The following is a 23,948-nucleotide window of genomic DNA, read 5'->3' as shown; positions in this document are numbered from 1 at the left end:
TGGTGATCATTTTCCAATGTTCAATAGATTCAGGATCCGTTCCTGTGGATTGGAGGATAACTAATGTTATCCCACTTTTGAAGAAAGGAGCGAGAGAGAAAATGGGGAATTACAGACCAGTTAGCCTGACCGGTGGTGGGAAAGATGCTGGAGTCAATTATTAAAGAGGTAATAATGGGGCATTTGGATAGCAGTAAAAGGATTAGTCCAAGTCAACATCGATTAATGAAAGGGAAATCATGCTTGACTAATCTAAAATTTTTTGAGGATGTGACAAGTAAAATGGATGAAGGGTTGCCAGTGGATGTAGTGTATCTAGACTTTCAGAAAGCCTTTGATAAGGTCCCGCACGGGAAACTGGTGACTAAAATTAGAGCACATGGTATTGGGGGTAGGGTGTTGACATGGATAGAAAATTGGTTGGCGGACCGGAAGCAAAGAGTAGGAGCGAAACGGGTCCTTCTCAGAATGGCAGGCAGTGGCGAGTGGAGTGCCGCAAGGCTCGGTATTGGGGCCGCAACTGTTTACCATATATATTAATGATTTGGAAGAGGGAATTAGGAGTAAGTTTTCGGATGACACAAAGCTGGGTGGCAGTGTGAACGGTGAAAATATGTTAGGAGGTTGCAGGGTGACATGGACAGGTTGAGTGAGTGGGCAGATGCGTGGCAGATGCAGTATAATATAGATAAACGTGAGGTTATCCACTTTGGTGGCAAAAACAGGGGGGCAGATTATTATCTCAATGGGGTTACGTTAGGTAAGGGGGAGGTGCAGCGAGACCTGGGCATCCTTGTACACCGGTCATTGAAAGTTGGCTTACAGGTACAGCAGGCAGTGAAGAAAGCTATTGGAATGTTGGCCTTCATAACAAGAGGATTTCAGTATAGGAGTAAAGAGGTTCTTCTGCAGTTGTATAGGGCTCTGGTGAGACCACATCTGGAGTATTGTGTACAGTTTTGGTCTCCTAATTTGAGGAAGGACATCCTTGTGATTGAGGCAGTGCAGCGTAGGTTCACGAGATTGATCCCTGGGATGGCGGGACTGTCATATGAGGAAAGATTGAAAAGACTAGGCTTGTATTCACTGGAGTCTAGATGAGGGGGGATCTTATATAAAATTACAAAAGGACTGGACAATCTAGCTACCTGCTGGATTAGCGCGGCCTTTCCTGCCGGGATCGACCAGAGCTCCAGCAGTGGCGGGACAGTGCTGAAACATCGCGGGGCTGGCGATGCCTTACCGGGGATCGCCTTCTGGAGCCCGGAATGCTGGACCTGCTGCACCGACATCATGGAGCTGCGGTTTGCGGGCTCCCAACGCGGGCGGCGCTGATGGACAGCACGGGGTCCTGTGACTCTGCCCGGCTCGGGAGCTGCGGACTCGGGAGCTGCGGACTCCGGCTGCGGGAGGCGGCTGATCAGGAGGTCCGGGCCGCTGAGGAGGAGGATGTTCACCGTCGGGGTTCGGCGTCGGCGTTCCACCAGCCCGGCGTGAGGGCCTGAACATCGGGCCACCCGGGGCGGCGACAGCGGGTGCTAGGAAGACCTCGACCACGAGTGAACATCTGGGAAGAACGGAGGGGAGGCTGGCTGGACTATGGTGCCTTCCTCACCTTGGTGCCACTGTGTTATGTTGTGTCGTGGACTTTCAGTGTTTGTGCTTTTTTTTAAATTCTATTTTATTTTTAATATGTTTTATTATTTATTATTATTTTTTATTTTTTATTTTTATGATACTGCCTGTAAGGGAAATTCATTTCGTTGTCTCTAACTGAGACAATGACAATAAATTTGAATACAATACAATACAATACAAGAAAAATGTTCCCAATGTTGGGCGAATCCAGAACCAGGGGCCACAGTCTTAGAATAAAGGGGAGGTCATTTAAGACTGAGGTGAGAAAAAACTTTTTCACCCAGAGTTGTGAATTTATGGAATTCCCTGCCACAGAGGACAAGTCACTGGATGGATGTAAGAGAGTTAGATAGAGCTCTCGGGGCTAGTGGAGTCAAGGGATATGGGGAGAAGTCACATGTTCCCGATGTTGGGTGAGTCCAGAACCAGGGGCCACAGTTTAAGAATAAGGAGTTAGCCATTTAGAATGGAGACGAGGAAACACTTTTTCTCACAGAGAGTGGTGAGTCTGTGGAATTCTCTGCCTCAGAGGGCGGTGGAGGCAGGTTCTCTGGATGCTTTCAAGAGAGAGCTAGATAGGACTCTTATAAATAGCGGAATCAGGGGATATGGGGAGAAGGCAGGAACGGGGTTCTGATTGGGGATGATCAGCCATGAATGGCGGTGCTGGCTCGAAGGGGCAAATGGCCTACTCCTGCACCTATTGTCTATTGTCTATTATCTTCCCCACTACCGATGTAAGGGTAACTGGTCTATAATTCCCCGGTTTCTCTCTCCTTCCTTTCTTAAAAAGTTTGGAGATGTCACATTTAATTCCCTCATCTAAATCGTTAAGAGATATTGTAAACAACTGGGGTCCCAGCACCGAGCCTTGCGGTACCCCACTAGTCATTGCCTGCCATCCTGAAAAGGACCCATTAATTCCTACTCTTTGCATCCTGTCTGCCAACCAGTTCTCTGTCCATGTCAATATCTTACCCCCAATACCATGTGCTCTAATTTTGCACACTAATCTCTTGTGTGGGACCTTGTCAAAGGCTTTTTGAAAGTCCAGATACACCACATCCACTGACTCTCCCTTATCCATTCTACTTGTTACATCCTCAAAACAAGTGGAGTTACATTGGCTACCCTCCAGTCCACAGGAACTGATCCAGAGTCGAGAGAACATTGTAAAATGATCACCAATGCATCCACGATTTCTAGTGCCACCTCCTTGAGTACTCTGGGATGCAGACCATCAGGCCTTGGGGATTTATCTGCCTTCTGTCCCAACAGTTTACCAAAAAACATTTTCTGATCAATGTGGATTCCCTTCAGTTCCTCCCTCCCACTAGATCCTCTGTCCCCGAGTATTTCTGGGAGATTGTTTGTGGCTTCCTTAGTGAAGACTGAACCAAAGTACTTGTTTAACTGTTCTGCCATTTCCTTGTTTCCCATTATAAATTCACCTGTCACTGACTATAAGAGACCTACACTTGTCTTCACTAATCTTTTCCATTTTACATATCTAAAGAAGCTTTTTCAGTCAGTTTTTATATTCCCCGCAAGCTTTCTTTTATGCACTTTTTCCCCCTCCTAATTAACCCCTTTGTCCTCCTCTGTTGAGTTCTACATTTCGCCCAATCCTCTGGTTTGCTGCTTCCTCTGGCCAATTTATATGCATCTTCCTTGGATTTAACACTATCCTTGACTTCCCTCGTCAGCCACGGTTGAGCCGCCTTCCCCGTTTTATTTTTTCGCCAGACAGGGATGAACAATTTCTGGAGTTCATCCATGCGGTCTTTAAATCTTTGTCATTGCATCTCCACCGTCAACCCTTTGAGTATCATTTGCCAGTCTGTCCGAGCCAATTCCCGTCTCATGCCTTCAAAGTCTCCTTTCTTTAAGTTCAGGACCGTCGTCTCTGAATTAACCGTGTCACTCTCCATCCTAATGCAGAGTTCCACTATATTATGGTCACTGTTGCCCAAGGGGCTCTGCACAACAAGATCGCTAACTAATCCTTCCTCATTACACAATTGATCAAGGCAGCAAGATTTGCTGAACCACTTCTGCTTTCACTCACTTGAAGACTCACCCTCCACCTCTCCCCTCTCTCCAAAACGCAGTGAATTAGTCTCGTTGAACGCTGTTGGTTTTGTCTTCCTGAGGCTTGGCGTCTTGTAGAGACGATCGCATCCTTTCAACTGGCAGGTAAAGACTTTTATTCACTCACGTTTACATTCAACTCTCTCACGTCGGGATGCATCACAGCACGGTTTGGGAACAGCTCCGTCCAAGACAGCGAGAAATTGCAGAGATTTGTGGACACAGCCCAGACCATCACACAAACCAACCTCCCTTCCATCGCCTCCATCTACACCTCACGCTGCCTCGGCAAGGCCAGCAGCATCATCAAGGACCAGTCTCACCCCCGGTCACTCCCTCTTCTCCCCTCTCCCATCGGGCAAGGGGTACAGAAGTGTGAAAATGAACGCACACCTCCAGATTCAGGGACAGTTTCTTCCCGGCTGTTATCAGGCAACTGAACCGTCCTCTCACCAACTAGAGAGCGGTCCTGACCTCTCATCTACCTCATTGGATACCCTCAGACTATCTTTAATTGGACTTTACTGGACTAAATATTAGTCTCTTAATTGTAATCATGTGTAGTCTTTCCACTGACTGGATAGCTTGCGACAAAAACGTTGTTCACAGTACCTCAGTACACGTTACAATAAACTAAACTAACTAACTAACATCTGAAGAAGGGTCCCGACCCGAAACGTCGTTTGTCCATTCCACCCACAGATGTTGATACAAGGAATTAAGGTGCTTGTAGAAAAAGTACACACAGTGTGCTGGAGTAACTCAGTGGGTCAGGCAGCATCTGTGGAGAACATGGATAGGTGATGTTTCACAGAGTGCTGGAGTAACTCAGTGGGTCATAGAAACATAGAAAATAGGTGCAGGAGTAGGCCATTCGGCCCTTCGAGCCTGCACCGCCATTCAATATGATCATGGCTGATCATCCAATTCAGTATCCTGTACCTACCTTCTCTACATACCCCCTGATCCCTTTAGCCACAAGGGCCACATCTAACTCCTTCTTAAATATAGCCAATGAACTGGCCTCAACTAGATTCTGTGGCAGAGAATTCAAGAGATTCACCACTCTCTGTGTGAAAAATATTTTTTCTCATCTCAGTCCTAAAAGATTTCCCCTTTATCATAAAACTATCCTTTATACTTGAACCCCTTGTTCTGGACTTGCCCAATATCGGGAACAATCTTCCTGCATCTAGCCTGTCCAACCCCTTAAGAATTTTGTAAGTTTCTATAAGATCCTCCTCAATCTTCTAAATTCTAGCGAGTACAAGCCGAGTCTATCAGTCTTTCTTCATATGAAAGTCCTGACATCCCAGGAATCAGTCTGGTGAACCTTCTCTGTACTCGCTCTATGGCAAGAATGTCCTTCCTCTTATTAAGAAACCAAAACTGTACGCAATACTCCAGGTGTGGTCTCACCAAGACCCTGTACAACTGCAGTAGAACCTCCCTGCTCCTATACTCAAATCCTTTTGCTATGAATGCTAACATACCATTCGCTTTCTTCACTGCCTGCTGCACCTGCATGCCTACTTTCAATGACTGGTGTACCATGACACCCAGGTCTCGTTGCATCTCCCCTTTTCCTAATCGGCAACATCTGTGGAGGCCAAGTTGGAGTTTGATAGATTCTTGATTAATACGGGTATCAAGGGTTATGGGGAGAAGGCAGGAGAATGGGGTTAGGAGGGAGAGATAGATCAGCCATGATTGGATGGCGGAGTAGACTTGATGGGCCGAATGGCCTAATTCTGCTTCTAGAACTTATGAACATGAAATTAATGGCTCTGTTTAAGAAAGAACTGCAAGAATTGGAAAAATTGAAGGTAGACAAAAATGCTGGAGAAACTCAGCGGGTGAGGCAGCATCTATGGAGCGAAGGAATAGGTGACATTTCGGGTCAAGATCCTTCTTCAGACTGATCATGGCTCTGGACAGTTGTAAAATTGTCCTAGTGTGCAGGATATTGCTAGTTTATGGGGTGATCGCTGGTCGGGACGGGCTGAACGGCCTGTTTCCGTGCTGTACCTCTAAAATGTAAAGTTTAAAGCCTAATGAAATAATGGTTTAAAGTCCCAAATACCTCATAATTCATTTGCTGAAGATAGACACAAAATGGTGGAGTAACTCAGCGGGACAGGCAACATCTGTCTCGTTAAGAAGGTTGGTTAAGAAGGTTCAACTGTTGGGTATAAATGCAGGAGTAGCAAGATGGATTCAACAGTGGCTGAATGGGAGACGCCAGAGGGTAATGGTGGATGGCTGTTTGTCGGGTTGGAGGAAGGTGACTAGAGGAGTGCCTCAGGGATCTGTGTTAGGTCCTTTGTTGTTTGTCATGTACATCAATGATCTGGACGAAGGTGTGGTAAATTGGATTAGTAAGTATGCAGATGATACCAAGATAGGGGGTGTTGTGGATAATGAAGAGGATTTCCAAAGTCTACAGAGTGATTTAGGCCATTTGGAAGAATGGGCTGAAAGATGGCAGATGGAGTTTAATGCTGATAAATGTGAGGTGCTACACCTTGGCAGGACAAATCAAAATAGAACGTACATGGTAAATGGTAGGGAATTGAAGAATGCAGTTGAACAGAGGGATCTGGGAATAACCGTGCATAGTTCCTTGAAGGTGGAATCTCATATAGATAGGGTGGTAAAGAAAGCTTATGGTATGCTAGCCTTTATAAATCAGAGCATTGAGTATAGAAGCTGGGATGTAATGTGAAAATTGTACAAGGCATTGGTGAGACCAAATCTGGAGTATGGTGTACAATTTTGGTTGCCCAATTATAGGAAGGATGTCAACAAAATAGAGAGAGTACAGAGGAGATTTACTAGAATGTTGCCTGGGTTTCAACAACTAAGTTACAGAGAAAGGTTGAATAAGTTAGGTCTTTATTCTCTGGAGCGCAGAAGGTTAAGGGGGGACTTGATAGAGGTTTTTAAAATGATGAGAGGGATAGACAGAGTTGATGTGGACAAGCTTTTCCCTTTGAGAATAGGGAAGATTCAAACAAGAGGACATGACTTCAGAATTAAGGGACAGAAGTTAAGGGGTAACATGAGGGGGAACTTCTTTACTCAGAGAGTGGTAGCGGTGTGGAATGAGCTTCCAGTGGAAGTGGTGGAGGCAGGTTCGTTGGTATCATTTAAAAATAAATTGGATAGGTATATGGATGAGAAGGGAATGGAGGGTTATGGTATGAGTGCAGGCAGGTGGGACTAAGGGAAAATAATTGTTCGGCACGGACTTGTAGGGCCAAGATGGCCTGTTTCCGTGCTGTAATTGTTATATGGTTATATCTCTGGAGAGAAGGAATGGGTGATGTTTCAGGTTGAGACCCTTCTTCAGACTGAGAGTCGGGAGAGGGATAGAGATATGGAAGGGAAAGGTGTGAAAATACAGATCAAAAGGGACCGTGGTCAAGGAGATGTAGATGGGGAAGTTGACAACGAGGCTTACAATCAGTAATATTTAATCAGGAGGACAGCGGAGCTAGTGGGAGAACTAGGGTGGGGGAGTCATAGAGTCACAGAGTGATACAGCGTGGAAACAGGCCCTTCGGCCCAACTTGCCCACACCAGCCAACACGTCCCAGCTACACTAGTCTCACCCGCCTGCGTTTGGTCCATATCTCTCCAAACCAGTCCTGTCCATTACTCCAGCATGTTGTGTCTATCTTTGGTGTAAACCAGCATCTGCAGTTCCTTCCTACACATGGCATCACCAAACACCCAGCCAGACACAGCGTCCACTGCCCGGCTCGTGGGCGGCACAGTGGCTCAGCAGGTAGTGCTACTGCTTTATAGCGCCAGAGATCCCGGTTAGAGCTTCCACACGGGTGCTGTCTGTACGGAGTTTGTACCTTCTCCCCGTGACCTGCGTGGGTTTTCTCCAAGAACTTCGGTTTCCTCCCACACTCCAAAGACGTGCAGGTTTGTACATTAATTGGCTTGGTGTAAATGTAAACTGTCCCTAGTGTGTGCAAGGTAGTGTTAATATGCAGGGATCGCTGGTCGGTGCGGACTCGGTGGGCCGAAGGGCCTGTACCCGTGCTGCATCTCTAAAGTCTAAAGTATACACACCAATGCCTCTACTTCCTTAGTAGACGAAGAATGTTTGGCATGTCTCCAATGCTGTATCATAGAGTCACAGAGTGATACATCATGAAGCAGGCCCTTCGGCTTGGGTCACCAACTCCCAAATGAGGGACAAAAGATCAAAATAAGGGACAGATTCTCGACGCCAATTCGTTGACCGAATCGGCCTTGGCTGGGTGAATGATGAGTTGGACCGGGTGCTGGACTGCACACAAAGCCCAGCTGCGGGCCAGTTGAGGAGTTTTGGTCTGGGGTCAAAGTCCGGCACCCCGTCTAACTCATGAACCGATGATCGGCCGTGAGAAGGATGGAAGGTGGTGTCGGCGGTAAGCGAAGGTCCGAAGGTCGGACAGCTGGCCGGGCTGCCGACCGACCGACAGGGACATGGGCGAGGCACTGCTGCTGCTGCACTCCATGGGCTGCACTATGTCGGGACGGGTGAGGCGGGGTTCGACCCGACAGTCCCCTCGACCCGAGTAGTAGCAGTCAAATACGGGGCAACGGCGGTCCCGTACAGGACAAACCAATTTAGCCCCAATATACGGGATGTCCCGGCTAATACGGGACAGTTGGCAACCCTACCTTCGTCCCACCTTGCCCACACCGGCCAACATGTCCCATCTACACCAGTCCCACCTGTCCAACACCCTCCAAACCTGTCATATTATCCACGTGTAGGAAGGAACTGCAGATGCTGGTTTAAACCGAAGATAGACACAAAAAGCTGGAGTAACTCAGCGGGACAGGCAGCATCTGTGGAGCGAAGGAATGGGTGTCATTTCGTGTCGGGACCTTTGTGATCAGTCTGAAGAAGGGTCTCGACTGAAATGTCACCAATGCCTTCTCTCCAGAGATGCTGCCTGTCCCGCTGAGTTACACCAGCTTTTTGTGTCTATCATCCATGTACCTGTCTAACTGTTTCTTAAATATTGGGATAGTCCGTGCCTCAACTACCTCCTCTGGCAGCTTGTTCCATACACCCATCACCCTCTGTGTCAATCTGTATCTCTTAAATAATCTCAACATCTCATGACAAAAATGCTGGAGAAACTCAGCGGGTGAGGCAGCATCTATGGAGCGAAGGAAACAGGCGACGTTTCGGGTCGAGACCCTTTTTGAGACTGATGTGGGGGAGGGGGGGACAGGAAGAATAAAGTAAGAGGCGGAGACAGTGGGTTGTGGGAGAGCTGGGAAGGGGAGGGGAAGGAGGGAGAGAGCAGGGATTACCTGAAATTGGAGAAGTCAATGTTCATACCGCTGGGATGTAAACTGCCCAAGCGAAATATGAGGTGCTGCTCCTCCAATTTGCGGTGGGACTACCTCTGGCCATGGAGGAGGCCCAGGACAGAAAGGTCAGATTGGGAATGGGAGTGGGAGTTGAGGTGCTGAGCCACCGGGAGATCAGGCTGGTTATTGCGAACTGTGCGGAGGTGTTGGGCGAAGCGATCGCCAAGCCTACGATTCGCCTCACCGATGTAGAGCAGCTGACACCTAGAGCAGCGGATGCAATAGATGAGGTTGGAGGAGGTGCAGGTGAACCTCTGCTGCACCTGGAAAGACTGCTTGGGTCCTTGGATGGAGTCAAGAGGGGAGGTAAAGCGACAAGTGTAGCATTTCCTGCGGTTGCAAGGGCAAGTGCCTGGGGAGGGGATGGTTTGGGTGGGAAGGGACAAATTGACCTGGGAGTTACGGAGGGTGCGGTCTCTGCGGAAAGCAGACGGGGAGGAGATTGGAAGATGTGGCCAGTGGTGGGATCCCATTGGAGGTGGCGAAAATGTCGGAGGATTATCTGTTGTATATGACGGCTGATAGGGTGGAAGGTGAGGTCAACGGGGACCCTGCCCTTGTTACGAGTAGGGGGGATGGGGAGTGAGAGCAGAGTTACGTGGTATAGAAGTGAAAAGGGAACCCCCCTTCCCTAAAGAATGAGGACATCTCCGATGCCCTGGTGTAGAACACCTCACCTGGGTGCAGATGCGGCGTAGACAGAGGAATTGGGAGTAGGGGATAGAGTCCTTACAGGAAGCAGGGTGGGAAGATGTGTGGTCCAGATAGCCATGGGAGTCAGTGGGTTTGTTAAACATTCTTAAACTTTGTTAAACTTTCTTAAATATCTCATTTGCGAATCTATTTTTCGTTCCAGAAAATGTCTTTCCCGTGGTCCACAAACGGAATTGAAGACTTCATTATCGATCCAGACACAATTTCACGTGTAAGAAGTGAGTTTGTGACCATGAAGACCATCACGGCGGTGGTCTACAGCCTGGCGTGTCTCTTGGCCGTGACGGGGAATGTACTGGTGTTGGTGGTCATCCTTCACAACCGCCGCTCCATCTCATCCACGGACGTCTACCTGCTCCATCTGGCCACGGCCGACCTGCTCTTTGCCCTCACCCTGCCCTTCTGGGCAGTGGACGCCGTGTCTCCCTGGGTGCTTGGTGATGCCATGTGTAAGGTGATCAGTATGTTGCAGGAGGTGAACTTTTACAGTGGCATCCTGCTGCCAAACTGGTGTGTGCCATCGTCTGGTTCGTGGCCCTGCTCCTGTCCTCGCCCGTCCTCTACAATGAAGTGTTCTACGGCAATGACCGGTCCGCCTGTAACGAGGAACACGATGGTGATTTTGACAAACCGTGGAAACTGGGCATCAAAGTTTGTCGCCTGGTCATCGGCTTCCTCTTGCCGCTGGCCACCATGGTCTTCTGCTACTCCGTCACCGTGTGGAAACTGTGCCAGACCAAGGGCTTCCAGAAGCAGAAAGCCATGAAGGTCATCATCGCAGTGGTGCTGGCCTTCCTGGCATGCTGGCTGCCCTACCATCTAACCATGGTTGTGGACATGCTGGTGAGAGTCGAACACATCAAAGTCTCCTGCATCCAACGTGACCACTTGGACAGGGCCGTGCTGGCCACCCAGTGCTTGGCCTTTCTTCACAGCTGCATCAACCCAATCCTCTACGCCTTCATCGGGGTGAAGTTCAGGAGGAACCTGGTCAAACTCCTGGCTCATAAAGTCCTCATAAAGAGAAGCGAAGAATCCCAATTCAAGCAATCACGCTCATCCTCAGTCTCTGGGCAGACATCTACCACCATTTAGACAGCTCCCCACCCCACTGCCCTCCCCCCAACTCAACCCCTCCCCCACCACCCCACCCCTTCCCAACAAAAGACACAAATTGCTGGAGCTACTCAGCATCTCTGGAGCACATGGATTGGCGAGGCATCATAAGTCCTTCGAGCAGAAATTGAACCATTCAGCCCATCAAATCTACTCTGCCATTCAATCATGGCTGATCTATCTCTCCATCCTTACCCCATTCTCCTGCCTTCTCCCCATAACCCCTGACACCCGCACTAATCAAGAATCTATCTATCTCTGCCTTAAAAATACCCATTAACATCTGCAGTTCCTTCCTACTAGAATTTCTGGCAAGTCTCCAGTGACTTCTACTGAGCTCCACAGAATCACCATATTGGGATGTGTCCAATCTGAATGTGGCACCAATAGCGATACAGCATGGAAACAGGCCCTTCGGCCCAACTTGTCCACACCGACCTACATGCCCAATCTATACAAGGCCCGTGTTTGGCCTAGATCCCTCCAAACCTGTCCTATCCATGTACCTGTCTAAATATCTCTTAAACGTTGTGATAGTCCCCCCTCATCTACCTTTTCCAGCAGCTCGTTCCAGACACCCACCACCCTTTGTGTAAAAAGGTTGCCCCTCAGGTTCCTATTAAATCTTTCCCACACCTAAACCTTATGTCCTCTGGTTTTTGATTCCCCTACTCTGGGCAAAAGATACTCTCATTCCCCTCTCTCTATCCCCCTCATCATACTCAATTCTATAAGATCACCCCTCATCCTCCTGTGCTCCAAGGAATAAAGTCCTAGCCTGCTGAACCTCTCTTGAAAACAGTTCAGGTTCTTGAGTCCTGGGAATATGCCTGTAAATGAAAGTGTCCAAGAACCACTGTATCAATGGAGTGCTGGAGATGATGAAGACACACATGGTGTCCATCCATAGACGAAGACAAAGTCCAATGTCCACTATGGGTGAACGAGGGTACGGTCCGGTTCACCTCCACCCCATTGCAGACACTGGACTCATAATAACCTGAAACCTAAAGATATGTTGACTCAACACTTCACGCTGCCTCGGGAAAGCAGCCGACATCATCAAAGATGTGTCCCTGTCCCACCCCAGTCATTCCTTCTTCTCCCCGCTCCCATCCGGCAGAAGGTACAGATGTTTGAAAGCGCACACCACCAGACTCAGGAACAGCTTCTTCCCCTGTTATCAGGCTTCTGAACGGCCCTTCCATAAGCTAAGGTACTGTCCGATTCACCTCCACCCCATTGCGGACATCGGACTTTGTCTCTGGAACTGATGCGCTACAATGTAGAGAACAATATTCTGCACTCTGTATCTTCCCCTTTGCTCCACCTATTGGACTGAGATACTCCAGCACTCTGTGATACATCACCTATCCATGTTCTCCACAGATGCTGCCTGACCCGCTGATTTTCTCCAGCACTCTGTGTCCTTGTGTGTATTCACCAGTATCAGCAGCTCGTGGTTTCTACAAAAGAGTGGTTTGTTTTTCCTGTTTCTGCCTGGAACCGTGAGCTTGGCTTCAATAAGCGGCCGTTGCTTCAACGTGTATTCTGTACGGTTGCTGTGAAATAAAAGACCTTTGGTTTCCACCCGGCCTCGATTCTCCTGCTCATTCAGTTGGTCTTCAACATAACTCACCGAACAGTGAAAAGCCCGGATAGAGTGGATGTGGAGAGGATGTTTCCACTAGTGGGAGAGTCTAGGACTAGAGGGCACAGCCTCAGAACTAAAGGATGTTCCTTTAGGAAGGAGGGGAAGGCAATGGGAGCGCAGTGTATGGGGACTGCCGTGAAGAACAATTAGGGCCCGGCGTGGGGGGGTCGCTGTGAGGGACGTTCTCCCCGTGACCTGCCTGGGTTTTCTCCAAGATCTTCGGTTTCCTCCCACACTCCAAACACGTGCGGATTTGTAGGTTAATTGGCTTTGGTAAAATTGTAAATTGTCCCTAGTGTGTGTGGGATAGTGCTAGTGTACGGGGTGATCAATGGTCCGCTCGGACTCGGCGGGCTGAAGGGCCTGTTTCCGTGATGTATCCCTAAAGTCTATAGTATTGCACACCAATGCCTCTACTTCCTTAGTAGACTAGGCATGTCTCTAATGATGTTACTAATGTCTGCAGATGCACTCTCTAATTGGGATGCAAGAAATTGCAGAGAATTGTAGATGTTGCCCAGTCCCTCACACAGACCACACTCCGCACCATTGTAGATGTAGCCCAGTCCCTCACACACCACACTCCCCACCATTGTAGATGTATCCCAGTCCCTCACACACACCACACTCCCCAGCATTGTAGATGTAGCCCAGTCCCACACACACCACACTCCCCAATATTGTAGATGTAGCCCAGTCCATCACACAGACCACACTCCCCACCATTGTAGATGTAGCCCAGTCCATCACACAGACCACACTCCCCACCATTGTAGATGTAGCCCAGTCCATCACACACACCACACTCCCCAGCATTGTAGATGTGGCCAGTCCATCACACACACCACACTCCCCACCATTGTAGATGTAGCCCAGTCCATCACACAGACCACACTCCCCACCATTGTAGATGTAGCCCAGTCCATCACACAGACCACACTCCCCAGCATTGTAGATGTAGCCCAGTCCATCACACAGACCACACTCCCTACCATTGTAGATGTAGCCCAGTCCATCACACAGACCTCACTCCCCACCATCGATTCCATCTACACTTCACGCTGCTTTGTGGTCGGTTGAGGTGGGTACTGTAGTTGCATGTAAAAGACACATGAAGAGAGACACAAAAAGCTGGAGTAACTCAGCTGGACAGGCGGCATCTCTGGAGAGAACGAAAGACAGTTGGGTAGGTACATGGATAGAAATGAGAGCGTGGCCAGATAGATAGATTCAAGGTGTCATGGTCTCAAGGTCAGTTTATAGTCACATTTACCAATTAAGGTACAGTGAAATGGTGCGGATAAAGTTATTGACACATGTACTGAGGTACAGTGAAAAGCTGTTGTGGCGTGCTAGCCAATAATCATAGTTGGAGTTTGTGGTGTTCAAGAACCTGATGGTTGCTGTGAAGAAGATGTACTTGAACCTAGAGGTCACGGTTTTCAGGCTCCTGTACCTTCTTCACCATGGTAGCAGTGAGATGAGAGCATGGCCAGGGTGGTGTGGGTCTCTGATGATGTTTGCTGCCTTTTTAACACAGCATCTCTTATACTTTTCATAAGTTCATGTTGAAGGAGCAGAATTAGGCCATTCGGCCCCTCAAGTCTACTCCGCCATTCAATCATGGCTAACCTATCTCTCCCTCCTAACCCCATTCTCCTGCCTTCTCCCCATTGATGAAGCCGAATAAAGTTACAAAAATAAGAAAATATTAAAATAGGTTTCTGGGCTAGCTTACAGCTTATATTTAGTGTCAAATTAGGCTTGCCTCAGGTTGCGGTGTGTGAGATAATAAATACCATAACATTGTCTCCCAAGTGAGGAAGTGACAGAGATAGAAACAGCTAGTCACATCTTTGAAGTAAGATGCCGTAAACCAAATGACCAATGTTTATGGGGGAGGAGGCGATAAAGGAAGAGAGAAACAGCTAGTCACATCTTTGAAGTAAGATGCCATAAACCAAATGGTCTATGTTTATGAGGGACCAAGTGACAGAGAGGAAGCAGCGAAAGAGCTAGGGTGATCTCTTTCAAGATAAAATGACCTAAAACAAATGGCCAATGTTTTTAGTATATCTTGTACCATGTGACAAAATGCCTTTGATGTGATGCATTCTGTAGAAACCTTTTCCTGTACCTCTGACCATGACTAATGTCTGTGGAATGTGCTAAGGGGACAAAAAAAAAACTATTTAAGGCAATGTAATTCTGTTGTTCAGAGAAGTGGTCGGAGGACGGTCAAGTGTCTGTATTGGTCACTTGACTGGAATTCTCGCTCCCTTCCATCGGCCGATGTTAAGTAAAGTTTTGAACTGGTCTACCAAACAGTTTGTGTGGTGTCTGTTTATTAAGAAGCGAACCTGGTTTAGTAGTTATAAAAGTAGCTTTTTCATTGGCGTAGTTATGCAGGCCTCGCTGGGACCACATCAACGGCTGACTGTGCAAGAGGTTGCAGAGGTTGCCGGGATTGGAAGGGAGATAATTGAGCTCTATCGGCCCCCTTGTAAGACCGACTCCCTAGAAACTCCCGGGAACGTCTGTGATCCTTCATCAGAGGTTGATCCAGGTTCCCTGCCGAGGTTCTTAGAAACAGACAAAGGTAAGACCAGTTGGGCTTTATATGTTTTTTTTAAGAAGGGATTGTGTATGTATTTTTAAGACAGAATTGTGTATGTATTTTTGAGAAGCGATTGTGTATGTATTTTTAAGACAGAATTGTGCATGTATTTTTAAGAAGGGCTTGTGTATATTTTTAAGAAGGACTTGAGCGGTTTCTCTTTCTATCTCTCTTTGTTTTCTCTTTTTTATCTCTCTCTACTAAGGGCTCATCGGCCTCATTGAGACATCCGTGATTTGTCGGGTTGAGATACGGGGGGTGAGGTGTGCGTCTGGCTTATTGAGACATCCGCAGAGTTGTCGGATTGAGAAATAAGTGGCGTTGTATATTAAGGTTAAAACGTCTGCCAGGTTGAGACACTGGGGTCTCGGTTATCGAGTTGGCCTCGTTGAGACACTTGGGTCCTATATTAAAGGGTTAAAAAGTCAGCCAAATTGAGAAACTGGGGTCTCGAGTAGCGAGTCAGCCTGGTTGATATATTTGGGACGATTCGGAATTAAGAAGTCTGTTTTCTCTTTTTCTTTCTTTCTATCTATCTATGGGGAATGCTCTGGATAACAGTCCAACATATGTGTTATTTGAATCCTAGGTATAATAAGAAATTTAGAATGTTAAGTTACAAGTTGACCAAACGGTTAGGGGATGAAGCCTGGCCAGTAGGGGGAACATGGAATGTAGAGACATTTATATGGGAAAGGAAGGCGGGTAAGAAATGGAAGAAAGGAATTAAAACATGGGACGCAGACGCAGTGAAGAAGCATGAGGAGAGTATAGAGTTTGAAGTTGGATGGATACTGTATGTAAGAAGGGGATAGAGATAAAAAACAAGGATAGCACTATGAAAGGATGGAAAGTATTGCAACTAGAATGCCAGTGGGCAGAGGAACAAGAGGAAATAATTAAAAGACAGACAGGAGGTGAGAAACAGGTGATGGTTAGTAAAAAATAAACCCAGTACTGGTAAATCCTCTGGAGGAGACTACATGTCTGGCACGACGACCCTGTTTGGTAGTGAAGATGAGGAGTTAGATAATCTTGGGAGATGTCCACCTCCCTACGTCCTACCAGTAGCAATGGCATCCTTACCTTTGGCAGCTCCGTCAGTAATATCCATATACCTCGAAGTTCTGACCTTACAAAGCTCCCCAGGATTGGGAGCACGGGAATGCCTTTCTGTGCGTAATTTGTTTAAGGCATTGATGCTACCAGAACAGCTGGCCATTATTAAATGTACTGCACACACTGGTGCTGGGGACCCTATAGCAAAAGGCAATAGGTTGCTGATAGTGTATCCAAACAGTGCAGCCTGTACATCCAAATGCGTAGTGACAGCACGTAAACAGACGCTAGCAAATAGAACGGTCCTGCCAAACATGAAGGAGGTATGTACATTACAGAGGGACGCCTCTTATATATAAAAATAACTATGGAAACAAGAGGGCTGTGCCATTGATTCAGCACACCCCGCTTAGACAAGTTGGTGTATACAATACATTTTTACCCGTCTTACCCATGCTGGTAAGGAGGGAATGATAGGATAACAAAGGAAACGTGGTGGCAGGCCTCTGAATGTAAAATTTGCCAACGAAGTAATCCAGGCAAACCATTTTAAGATACCCTCAGGGGTGACGCCAATGCCATCACGATCGTTTGAATGCATACAGATTGATTTTATTGAAATGCCAAGGGCCCAGTGTTATAAATATTGCTTAGTGATTTTAGATTTATTTAGCAGGTGGAGTGAAGCTCTACCAACCACTAATAATATTGCTGAAACTACAGTAACATTGTTGTTAATCCCAGGTTTGGCCTACCTACTGTCATAAGCTCAGACAATGGTCCTCATTTTAACCACTATTAATAAGGAAATATGTGCACATTTTAATATCCGACAGCAATTTCACTGTGTACACCACCCACAGGCATCTGGGATGGTGGAAAGAGTCAATGGGGATTGCAAAACAAAATTACCCCGGAGGTAAATCCTTTTTCTGACAGGCAACTATGTTATAAAACAATTGGGGATGAAGGGAAATTTGATGGAGAAATTAGGAAAGAGCTAGGGAGACTGAAAAATCAAGGGGAGTCTGACTAATCATTATCTGGATCAATGTCCAATTAGGGTTAGGTTACCAGGATTTTGGTAAACAGAAGTCTTGTCAGAAAAAGGGAAATTACAAAGAGACGTCTTTGAAGATGAAATTATATACTGCTGGTAAAACAATGTTTTTGTATATGTACTGATTGTAAAGCAATGTTTTTTGTATGTGGAATGTGTGAAATTCGAAGCAATGAGCAAAGTTGTGTGTCGCTTTAAGAAGTTTGTCCTTTAAAATGCAAATGGACAGTTTATGGTGTGCTCCGTTAAGAAACAGGCATGAATGGGGGGCGGAGCTATACTCAAATGATAAAATGTTGGTTGATTATAAATCTTTTGAACCAAGTTTTAAAAAAAAGACTCATCCCGATTAAAGTGTTAAATGAGATTGGAAATGTCAAAATTACAGAGAAAAAGAAAATGTATTATTGATTACTGATTCTGAGTGAGTTCTTTTGGGAAAGATTGTTTTGATATGATAACAGAGGTTGTCTTTTAAAATGCAAATGAAGCAAGATTATTGTTTTCAAGCAAACAAAAAGATGTTGAAGCATGTGCTGTGTGAGGGAAATGAAGGTACCTGTACATGAAAAATTGTCTTATGACTTACAAAAGGGGGTTTGAGGGAACTCACAATGAGGGATAAAAGGTGAGAAGATAAAGTAGATTGGGGAAGAGAACATATTTGGAGAATTGAATATTCAGGTGGAGAGAGCCTCTTCGGATATAATCAAATTAAAGAATAAATTCAAAGGGAAGTGTTAGGAAGGAACTGGAGATGCTGGCGGATCAAAGGTGGACAAAAGTGTTGGAGAAACTCAGCTGGTGAACAAGATTTACAACTTTTTATTGATACAGGAAAAGCTGCTGTGTCCACCCCCTGGAGAGTGGGGGAAAGCCACCTACAGGCCCTGGGCAATTAACTAATTATGTATGGACCATTCCCAGGTTGGAGGAGTTTTTGCTGGAAACCAGTGACCAAGGCCATAAAAGCTATACGATGATGGTGCTGGGACAAGAAGAAATTGAGATTGTGTTGAAAAGAACAACCAAGTGTTGCTAACAACATGAACTGCTGTAAAGATTGAAGATCATCGTCGCTGGATACATTTGATTGACTGTGAACAGTTTGTGGAAACAAGGACGATGGGCTATTGATGCTCCCTTTATTCTGGGGTGGCCCAGCCCACATGGACTGAACTTTCTTCAGAATGGCAAACTTGCGGACTAACCCACATTTAAAGGATGGTACACACCTCCTTTTAAACAAGATTGAAGTCAAACATGACAAGCGCAGCAAAGATACCCTGACTACAGAGTAAGAGGTCTGCAAAGGCCAGTTAAATCTACCTGTTTTTGCCACAACCAAGGCACTGGTGTATTTTAAGGAAACAGTATATTTGTGACAGGGCATTGTTATGTTGCAAATGGAGTGCCACACAAGAGAAGTATGAACAAGTTACACCAGCACACGGGGAGTTCCAAGCGAAGCCGAATAAAGGCTGAGCAATTTGTATGATCCTTTTCCAGTCCTATGGTAGTATCTTAGTGTCACGTCCATCGGCCGATGTTAAGTAAAGTTTTGAACTGGTCTACCAAACAGTTTGTGTGGTGTCTGTTTATTAAGAAGCGAACCTGGTTTAGTAGTTATAAAAGTAGCTTTTTCACCATAACCCCTGACACCCGTACTAATCAAGAATCTGTCAATCTGCCTTAAAAATATCTATTGACGGCCTCCACAGCCGTCTGTGGCAATGAATTCTATATAGTACAAACTTTAGTTTGTAAGCCCACCCTCGGTCATGGCTGACAATATATATATTACATAGAAACATAGAAAATAGGTGCAAGAGGAGGTCATTCGGCCCTTCGATCATTGTGATCATGGCTGATCATCCACAATCAGTACCCCATTCCTGCCTTCTCCCCATATCTCTTGATTCCGCTAGCCCCTAGAGCTCTATCTAACTCTTTTTTAAATTCATCCAGTGAATTGCGTCGACTGCCTTCTGACGCAGAGAATTCCATAAATTCCCAACTCTCTGGGTGAAAAAGTTTTTTCTCATCTCAGTTTTAAATGGTTACCCCTTTATTCTTAGACTGTGGACTCCCCCAACATCGGGAACATGTTTCCTGCATCTAGTTCATCCAGTCCTTTTATAATTTTATACGTTTCTATAAGATACCCTCTCATCCTTCTAAATTCCAGTGAATACAAGCCCAATTTTTCCAATCTTTCCTCATATGACAGTCCCGCCATCCTGGGGATTAGCCTGATGAACCTACGCTGCACTGCCTCTATAGCAAGGATATCCTTCCTCAAATTAGGAGACCAAAACTGCACACAATACTCCAGAAGTGGTCTCACCAGGGCCCTGTGCAACTGAAGAAGAATCTCTTTACTCCTATACTAATCATTACAGATTATGTTATATTATATTTTATAAAGTTTTGTATGATATTGATATTTGTTAGTCACAGAGTGATACAGCGTGGAAACGCCCTTCGGCTCAACTTGCCTACACCGGCCAACATATCCCATCTACACTAGTCCCACCTGCCTGCGTTTGGCCCAAACCCATCTAAACCTGTCCATTCCAAGTGTACACGTGTTATATTTGCTGAACATTTGCTTTGTTTATTAAGCACTCTATTGAGTATTGTGTTTACAAACCTCTTGTGCTGCTGAAAAATAAGAATAGACACAAGATGATGGAGTAACTCCACGGGACACAAGTATAGCAGCAAACAGGTCCTTCTGCAGTTGTACAGGACCCTAGTGAGACCACACCTGGAGTATTGTGTGCAGTTTTGGTCTCCAAATTTGAGGAAGTACATTCTTGCTATTGAGGGAGTTCAGCGTAGGTTTACAAGGTTAATTCCAGGGATGGCGGGACTGTCATATGCTGAGAGAATGGAGCGGCTGGGCTTCTATAGTCTGGAGTTTAGAAGGATGAGAGGGTATCTTATTGAAACATATAAAATTATTAAGGGTTTGGACACGCTAGAGGCAGATAACATGTTCCCGATGTTGGGGGAGCCCAGAACCAGGGGCCACAGTTTAAGAATAAGGTGTCGGCCATTTAGAACGGAGATGAGGAAACATTTTTTCACACAGAGTTGAGTCATGATCACATTGACAATAGACAATAAACAACAGGTGCAGGAGTAGGCCATACGGCCCTTCGAGCCAGCACCGCCATTCAATTTGATCATCCCCAATCAGTACCCCGTTCCTGCCTTCTCCCCATATCCCCTGACTCCGTTATCTTTAAGAGCCCTATCTAGCTCTCTCTTGAAAGTATCCAGAGAACCGGCCTTCACCGCCCTCTGAGGCACAGAATTCCACAGACTCACAACTCTCTGTGAGAAAAAGTGTTTCCTCGTCTCCGTTCTGAATGACTTACCTCTTATTCTTAAACTGTGGCCCCTGGTTCTGGACTCCCCCAACATCGGGAACATGTTTCCTGTCTCTAGCATGTCCAAATCCTTAACAATCTGAACAGCAATGAAGATACCTAGTTTGTATGCACCAGATTTTTAAAAATATATTGATAAACGCTGTTTCCAGCATTCCCACTTCAGAATTAACGTTAAAATTACAACTGAAATATCTGCTGACCAAATTTGTGATGTATATGACCAACTGTAGAAGTAAAACTTGGATTAATCCAATGTACAGCTGTGAATGTTGCTCAATAAATAATTACAGTACTGATACTCCATATTAAGAACATTGATTTGCCGTTAAAATGATTTCTGTAATAACGTGTCAACGGTAGAAGTGACAATTGACACTGCGGTTTTAATGTTTCACTTGTCCATCATTATAGATTAAAACAAATAATAACAGTGAGAATTAAAACACATTTGACTGCATTCCATTATCAAACATTGTCATTGTTCGCTCTGAAGACATTTCCAACGCAGTAGGTTCGGGGCAGAGGGGGGTGGGGGTGGTAAATCAGTGCGGGATGGATAGATTGGGGGGGGGGGGGTAAGAAGGTAATCGGTGCAGAATGGATGGATTGAGGCAGGGGAATTAGTGCATGTTGGTTGAGTAGGTAAAATTGTGAGGGAATGGTGCGGGGGATGTCAGTGGGGGAGTACGGGATAGATGTGGGTAATCAGTACAGGATGGATGGGGAAGATCAGTGCAGGATGAATGGGTGGCTCAGTACAGGATGAATGGGGGTGAGTCAGTACAGTGCGGATCAGGGGGTCTGTGCAGGATGAATGGGGGGTTCTGTGCAGGATGAATGGGCAAGACAGTGCAGGATGGATGGGAAGGGGGTCAGTACAGGATGAATTGGGGGACCAGTGTAGGAGTGATTGGGGGGGTGGGGGTGGCAGGAGAATCAATGCGAGGTGGATAGGGAGATCAGTGCAGGATGAATAGATGGGGGGGGGGGGGTGGCAGATGGGGAGGGGAGCACAGGGGATGGCAGTGAGGACTGAATAGATGGGGAATTGGGATCAGTGTGGGGTGGAGAGGATGGTTCCCAGGATAAGGGTGGGGGGGGGGGCGTACAAGAGAGAGAGAGAGGGGAAGGGCAGAGGAGGTGGTGAGGAGGAAGGAAGGTCAGCGCTCCTCGGACAACACCGGCATCATCGCCCCGCACAGCCCGTCCCTCCCTGCCCACCGCCAAAGGGGGAGGGAGTTGGGACATCCTCGCCACCGCCTCCCCTCCCCTCCTCCGCCAGCTAACAGGAAGGTGCGGGGCCGAGCGGAAGGGGGCCTCCCTCCTTCCTCCTCCCCTCCTCGGCATGCTGGAGGGTTTGTTTTGAAAGCGGTTATCGCCGTTGGCGGAGTGTGGCAACTCAGCGGCCGGTATGTGGGGGCGGGCAGGGTGCAGAAGGAAGTGGAGCCGCCATCGCCACCAAAGATCATAGAGGAGCTCCTCTAGTATCTGTGATCGTCGCTGCTGCTGCTGCTGCTGCTGTGCGGGGCCCGTCATTCACTCCGATAAAGGCGATGGCGGGGGGGCGAGGGAGGGCCCGGCGGGAGGGGGGGGGGGGAGGCGAGAGGGGCGGGGGGTGGGGAAAGGCGAGTGGAGGGGGGTGGGGAAAGGCGAGGGGAGGGGGGTGGGGAAAGGCGAGTGGAGGTGGGGAAAGGAGAGGGCCCGGGGGCGGGGGGTGGGGAAAGGTGAGTGGGAGGGGGGTGGGGAAAGGCGAGTGGGGGTGGGGAAAGACGAGGGGGGGTGGGGAAAGGCGAGTGGGAGGGGGGTGGGGAAAGGCGAGTGGAGGTGGGGAAAGGCGAGGGGGGGTGGGGAAAGGCGAGGGGGGGTGGGGAAAGGCGAGTGGGAGGGGGGAAGGGCAGGGGTGGGAAAGGCAAGTGGGGGTGGGAAAGGCGAGGGGAGGGGGGGGGGAAGGCGAGGGCCCGGGGGCGGGCGGTGGTGAAAGGCGAGAGGGGCGGGGGGGGGGGGGGCGTAGACCCGGCCGGAGCAGCACCTGTGGTCGGGTCACGGCCGCTGCCAGGACTGGGTTCAGAGTCAGTCGTTCCCGCTTCCCGTCCGGCAACGGGAGAACGTTCTCCCCGGACAGACATAGAAACATAGAAATTAGGTGCAGGAGTAGGCCATTCGGCCCTTCGAGCCTGCACCGCCATTCAATATGATCATGGCTGATCATCCAACTCAGTATCCCGTACCTGCCTTCTCTCCATACCCTCTGATCCCCTTAGCCACAAGGGCCACATCTAACTCCCTCTTAAATATAGCCAATGAACTGGCCTCGACTACCCTCTGTGGCAGGGAGTTCCAGAGATTCACCACTCTCTGTGTGAAAAAAGTTCTTCTCATCTCGGTTTTAAAGGATTTCCCCCATCAGACAGACCGATGGGGCCGCTCCCGCTCCGGCGCCGAGGATGGAGCCGATGGACGGGGGAGGGGGGAGGGGGGGGCAGACACCGCACCCCCCCCACCCGGAGAAACGGGTTCTCCTATTTTTCCCCAAATCATCCCGCGGGTCGGATTGGACCCTTATATCGCGGGTAGTTTAACACCCCCGATACAAAACAACTAGATTCCCCCTCCCTCCCTCCCCGCAACACAACGCTATATTTCAGGCCCCACTCACTCACTCACACAAACTAGGCCCGAGGCGTCGAGGCAATGCAATGAAAATGGCGGCAATCTGATCCCGCCCACTGTGCGCACGCGTGGAGAGACCGCGTCATTTTTGCGTCATTTGTCACCAGCTTCCGCCCCCCCCACTGCGCAGGCGCGGATGGTCGCAAATATTTTTTTCAAATCATCCCGCCGGCCGAAACCAGTAAAAAATTTTCGCTATGAATTTTTTTTACTCTGAGGAAAAAAAGTGGGGTGCGATCAGCCATGATCATATTGAATTGCGGTGCAGGCTCGAAGGGCCGAATGGCCTACTTCTGCACCTCAAATCTATGTTTCCATACCATTTCAAGCAGGGTGTAAGGCCACCAAATTCAAATGCAGTTTCATAACATTTCATGCAGGGTGCAAGGCCACCAAATTCAAATGCAGTTTCATACCATTTCATGCAGGGTGCAAGGCCACCACATTCAAATGTGTTTCATACCATTTCAAGCAGGTTGCAACCAACATAAAACCACCATAAAACCCCACAAAGCACCACATAAACACCACACTCACAGT

At 47.6% G+C, this 23,948-nt stretch overlaps 1 pseudogene; it reads left to right on the top strand.

Annotated features, from left to right (window-relative positions):
- Positions 1 to 7,447: 7,447 nt before the first annotated feature.
- Positions 7,448 to 23,948, top strand: part of LOC116974919 — a 41,463-nt pseudogene continuing 24,962 nt past the window's right edge.

Source organism: Amblyraja radiata, chromosome 7, assembly GCF_010909765.2.
Source record: "Amblyraja radiata isolate CabotCenter1 chromosome 7, sAmbRad1.1.pri, whole genome shotgun sequence".
Taxonomy (NCBI): Eukaryota; Metazoa; Chordata; class Chondrichthyes; order Rajiformes; family Rajidae; genus Amblyraja; species Amblyraja radiata.
This window is presented reverse-complemented; position numbering and strand designations above follow the sequence as displayed.